At 31.9% G+C, this 6,735-nt stretch overlaps 1 pseudogene; it reads right to left on the bottom strand.

Annotated features, from left to right (window-relative positions):
• Window positions 1–287: 287 nt before the first annotated feature.
• LOC145298040 (U2 spliceosomal RNA) lies at window positions 288–513 on the bottom strand (annotated as a pseudogene).
• Between the last annotated feature and the right edge of the window lie 6,222 nt (window positions 514–6,735).

The following is a 6,735-nucleotide window of genomic DNA, read 5'->3' as shown; positions in this document are numbered from 1 at the left end:
TACTACACAGACCTTAGCCAAAAGACCAAGTAACCGTCTTATACAGCTTAATTTCTTCCGAGCATTATCTCCTATTAAAAAAAGATGCATAATTTATATTTAGATGTCATATTCCAAAAATCACAGAAGGCCATCCTTATTTTCGATTGACGTTTGTTTCCCTCCTTATTTTCTTAGTGGATGTGGGGGGAGAAGGATGAAGCCGCTTTAATTCTAAGAACATTACTACACTTATATCTTAGCCAAAAGACCAAGTAACCGTCTTATACAGCTTAATTTTCTCCCGAGCATTATCTTCTATTATAAAAAGATGCATAATTTATATTTAGATGTTATATTCCAAAAATCACAGCTGAACTAAAAACATTATTATTTAGAAGGCCCTCCTTATTTTCGATTGACGTTTGGTTCTCTCCTTATTTTCTTAGTGGGGGTGGGGGGAGAAGGATGAAACTGCTTTGATTCGAAGAACAGATACTACATTTGATCTTAGCCAAAAGACCAAGAAGAAAATGCGTATTATATATTTTTGAGGAAGGTGAGAGGCATATTATGAGTTAGTGGGAGGAGGGGGCGAAAGATGAAGCCGCTTTATTTCTATGAACAGATACTACACTTTGATCTTAGTCAAAAGACCAAGTAAAAAAAAAAGATGCGTATTGGACAGAATTGGTGCATATGTACGAGCAAAATACTCAGCGTCGCCTATAATAATATGAAATATCACTAGCACGACATATATACTAGCTGATTACGCAGCATGGCCTGGGATTGGAAGAACACTCGGCGACGCCTGGGATTGGAAAAATTGGTTGATATATGTACTAGCCAAATGCCAAGCGTCGCCAGGGATGGATTACATAGGTGGATATCTGTACTAGCAAAATACCCGCATAGCCCAGGATTGGATAAAGTAGGTGTATATGCATTAGCAGAACAACCGGCGTTGCCCGGGATTGTATGACATAGGTGGATGTGTACGAGTAGAATACAAAGTGTCGCCTGATATTGTATGATATGGGTGAAGTATAGGTCCGATTCGACAATTTTGAAGCTGCTTGTGCAGTAAAGGTCCGATTTGAAAAATGTTGATGGTGCTTGTGCATTATAGGTCCGATTTGGTAATTGTTAAAGTGCTTGTGGATTATCGGCCGATTTGACAATTTCGAAGGTGCTTGTACAGTATAGGTCCCATTTTATAATTTTGAAGGTATTTGTGCAGTATAGGACCCATTTGACAATTTTTAAGGTGCTTGTGCAGTATAGGTCCAATTTGAAAAATTTAGAAGGTGCTTGTGCAGTATAGGTCCAATTTGAAAAATGTAGAAGGTGCTTGTGCAGTATATGTTCGATGTGAACATTTTGAAGGTGATTGTGCATTATAGGTCCGATTTGAAAAATTTAGAAGGTGATTGTGCAGTATGTATGTTACAATATGCAAGTGACCTCCCTTGGATGTAGCTTCATTATCAGATTCCATTAGATTAATATACAATCATTGTTATAATATGCAAGTTACCTCCCTTGGATGTAGCTTCATTGTCGAATTCCATTATATTAATATACAATCATTGTTATAATAAGCAGGTGACCTCACTTGAGTGTAGCTTCATTGTCGAATTTCATTTGATTGATATACATTCATTGTGATAACATGTAAGTGACCTCTCTTGGATGTAGCTTCATTGTCGAATTCATTAAGATTAATATACAATCATTGTTATAATATGCAAGTGACCTCCCTAGGGTTTAGCTCCATTGTCGAATACCATTAGAATTATATACAATCATTGTCATAATATGGAAGTGACCTCCCTTGGATGTAGCTTCATTGTCGAATAACATTAGATTAATATAAAATAATTGTTATGATATGTAAGTTACCTCCCTTGGATTTAGCTACATTGTCAAATTCTATTAGAATAATATACAACCATTATAATATGCAAGTGACCTCCCTTTGGTGTAGCTTCTTTGTCGAATTTCATTAGATTAATATACAATCATTGTTACAATATGCGAGTTAACTACCTTCAAGTGAAGCATTAATGTCGAATTCCATTAAATTAATATACAATCATTGTCATAATATGTAAGTGACCTCCCTTCGGTGTAGCTTCATTGTTGAATTCCATTAGAATAATATACAATCATTGTCATAATATGTAAGTGACCTCCATTGGATGTAGCTTCGTTGTGAAATACTATTAGATTAATATAAAATCATTCTCATAATATGTAAGTGACCTCCTTTGGATGTAGCTTCATTGTCGAATACCATTAGATTAATATAAAATAATTGTTATGATATGTAAGTTACCTCCCTTGGATGTATCTTCATTGTCAAATTCTATTAGAATAATACAATCATTATAATATGCAAGTGATCCCCCTTGGGTGTAGATTCATTGTCGAATTCCATTAGATTAATATACAATCATTGTTACAATATGCAATTGGATAAATATTCATCGTCGAATACCATAAGAATAATATAAAATCATAGGTGTAATATGCAAGTGAACTCCATAGAGTGTAGCTTTATTGTCGAATACCATTAGATTAATATGCAATTGTTTTCATAATATGTAAGTGACCTCCATTGAGTGTAGCTTCATTCTAGAATTCCATTATATTAATATATATAATTATTGTCATAATATGCAAGTGACCTCCCTTATATGTAGCTTCATTCTCGAATACCATTAGATTAATATACATTCATTGTCATACCATGTAAGTGACCTCCCTTGGATGTAGCTTCATTCTCGAATGCCATTACATCTATATAAAATCATTGTTATAATATGCAAGTGACCTCCCTTGGATGTAGCTTCACTGTCAGATTCCATTAGAATAATATACAATAATTGTTATAATATGCAAGTGACCTCCCTTGGATGTAGCTTTATTGTCGAATAGCATTAGCTTGATATACAATCATTGTTATAATATGCAAAAGATCTCACTTGGATGTAGCTTCGTTTTCGAATACCATTAGAATAATATGCAATCATTACTATAATATGCAAGTGGCCTCCCTTGGATGTAGCTTCATTGTCGAACATCATTACATAAATATACAATCATTGTTATAATATGCGAGTGAGCTCCCCTGAATGTAACTTCATTGTCAACTACCATTAAATTATGCAAGTGACTTCCCTTGGATGTAGCTTAATTGTCGAATACCATTAGATTATATATATATATATATATATATATATATATATATATATATATTATTCCTTAATTGGAATTCATATTTTGAGATGAGCATTATATATTAATTTATTTTTATTTCGGACTATTAGTCTCATCTTTAGTAGTTGTGTATTTTTTTTTATCTTTTTATTGGTTCACAACGTTTCCGCCAACTTCGACGTTCCTCTCCGTCGCGGTTACCACCTGACGAAGGCCAGAGGAAGTTGGCCGAAACGTTGTGAATCAATAAAAAGGTTAAAAAAACAACAACTAATAAAGATGAGACTAATAGTCCGAAATAAAAATAAATTAATACCATTAGATTAGTATGCAATCAATGTAATATTATGCCAGTGAACTCTCTTTTATGTGGCTTCATTACTGGATATTTGTACTAACAGAATACCAAGCGTTGCCGGTGATTGGATAAGACACGTGGATATATGCACTAGCAAAATACCCGACATTCCTGGGATTGGATGAGATAGGTGGTTTGTTTCCTAGGAGAATACCTGGGATCGGATATGATAGGTGGATATTTGTGATAACAGAATACCCTATATAGAAAGATGGGGGCGATTATGTCGTAAAATCATGAAAAATTATTGTCCAAATAAGTAAGATATCCAAGAATTATGAAAAATGATGAACTGTGAGCTATTTGATTGGTGTGTTTGTAATGAAATAAACAGCCCAGATATTGTCTGAAAGTTAGTATTTTAGTAATGAGAAAAAAAAACCCAACCAGACAATGTCTCAAAGTTATTATTTTAGTAAGAGGAAGGGGATTATGTGGGTTAAATCATGTAAACATGATTGTCGAAATTAGCAACATATCCAAGAAATATGAAAAGTGATTAAATGTAAGCTATATGTGTTTATAATGAAATAAACAGCCAATATATAGTCTGAAAGTTATTAACATATCCAAGAATTATTAAAAATGAGTAAATTTGAGTTATTTGTTTGGTGTGTTCTTAATAAAATAGAAAGCCAAGATGATGCATTAAAGTTATAATTTTAGTAAGAACGGGGCTATAATTAGTGTTAAATCAAGAAAAATGATTATCGAAATTAGTAAAATATCCAAGAATTATGAAAAATGATGACATGTGAGTAATTTTATTAGTATGTTTGTAATTAAATAGACAGCCCAGACAATTTCTCAAATGTATTATTTAAGTAAGTGGTGGCGATAATGTTGGGTAACTCATGAAACATGATTTTCGAAATAAGTAATATATCCAAGAATTATGAAAAATTATGAAATGTAAGTTATATTATTTCTGTTTTTTATAATGAAATAAACAGCCCAGTAAAAGCCTCAGAGTTATTTCTTTAGAAGGATGAGGTAAATTATGTGGGGTAAATCATGAAAAATGGCTGTTGAAATTAGTAACATATCCAGGAATTATGAAAAATGATGAAATGTGAGTTATTTGATTTGTGTGTTTGTAATAAAATAACTAGCCAGATAATATCTCTAAGTTATTATTTTAGTAAGAGGAAAAGGGATTATGTGGGTTAAATCATGAAAAATGATTGTCAAAATTAGTAACATATCCAAAAATTATGAAATATGATAAAATGTGAGGTATTTGATTAATGTGTTTGTAATGAAATAACCAGTCAGACAATCTCACAAAGTAATTATTTTAGCAAAAGAAAATGATAATATGTGGGTTACATTATAAAAAACGATTGTCGAAATTAGAAACGTATCCAAGAATTATGAAAAGTGATTAAATGTAAGTTATTGGATTGATGTGTTTATAATGAAATGAATATGCCAGATATAGTCTTAAAGTTAATATTTTAGTAAGAGTGGCTCTATTATCTGGGGTACATAATTAAAAATGATTGTTGGAATTAGTAACATATCCAAGAATTATGAAAAATTATAAAATGTGAGTTATTTAATTGATGTGTTTATAATTAAATAACCAGCAATACAATGTATCAAAGTTATTGTTTAGAAAGAGGTGAGGGGATTATGTGGGTTAAATAAAATAAAACGATTGTCAAAATTTGTAACATATCTAAGAATTATGAAAAATGATAAAATATGAGTTATTTGATTGGTGTGTTTATCATGAAATAACCAGAGACAATGTCTCAAAGTTAGTATTTCAGCCGAAAGTTTTTGGGAGAAAATACATAAAAAATAAGCCTATTTCCATATTATAAAGTAAACGGCTCATCTCATTAATTGTTATTTCTAATAGAATTGTTTTAATTCCTTTTGTAATAATATTATTAAAAGTTGACTTATTGAATTTACTTTTTAATTCATATTTAATTTCATTCGTTTGAAATTATAATCATTATTACCGACATAAGTTACGTTTAACATCGAAGTAAGCTTTATTATTTAAGATATGAGAATTATCACTCCTTTTAGCTATGAGAGTTATTCCAGTTTGATTTTCATCGATGAAAATAGATATTTTAATGTTTCCTTAAATACAACATATTTTCTACTTTCATGGAAATCGTAACAACTTACAATATTCGATTAATGTTATATACTATGTAGGTAAAACCTCTGTTTGGCGTTATATTTCGACTTGGCCACGCTGGGTCTGTATATATATACATATATATATATATATATATATATATATATATATATATACACATATACGTGCGTGTGTATATATATATATTCATATATATATACATACATACAAATATATATATATATAAGCTACATACTAATATGCATATATATATATAAGCTACATGTATGTATCCATATATATATATACATATATATAATTATATTACATGATTATATAATAAAGATTCCTTTAAAAGAAAACCATGAGGGAGGCGCCCGATGTTACCCGGTCGTATAACAATTGTGACAAGTTGGGCGAGAGAGGGCGTTGCCTGGTCGCGTAAAAAAATTGTGACAGATGGAAAAGGGCAAAAATTGGTATAACGGATGCGGGGGAGGGTTAGCTCTGTTGTCCGGGCGTAAAAAAAACGACTCGGGTGGCATCAGCCAAAAACGAAACCGAAAGCATATTTTGTAAGGATTAAACACATGCGTGCCGGGCGCGAACTAGCATAACACAAATCATTAAGCGAAAGCTTTAGCGATAAGCCCACGAGGACACAGATAATATAACGGCGCAAATTTATCTATTTAAAATTGAATAACATAACGACAGTTAATGCATGCGCGGTTTGCGTCTAACACAAGGTTTTTTTTTATCTGACACGCATTTAAAGCAAAAGTAACTTGGGTGCCCGGCGTTGCCCGGATGATTGGAGGTGTGTTGAGCAAAAAAAAGTGCTAGTAGGCAGACAGGGTCGACCCCGTATGCGAAGGAGGAAAAAGGACGTGAAAAAACGTGACGTCTTTGCTGCTACGCCCATCGCTAAACAACGCATTATTACAAAATAAACAGATATTTATTTTGTTTGAAATTTATATTGAAATTTATAAATATATTTCGAAGATATACATCATCATCAGTATATCTTTTTGCTATGTCGTTGTTGGAGCTTAGAATCAGTAAAGTC

The sequence above is a fragment of the Euprymna scolopes genome, chromosome 18 (genome assembly GCF_053919585.1).
Source record: "Euprymna scolopes isolate OS-2025 chromosome 18, ASM5391958v1, whole genome shotgun sequence".
NCBI classification, from domain to species: Eukaryota; Metazoa; Mollusca; class Cephalopoda; order Sepiida; family Sepiolidae; genus Euprymna; species Euprymna scolopes.
The sequence above is the reverse complement of the archived record's forward strand: the minus strand, read 5'-3'. Positions and strand labels throughout refer to the sequence as shown.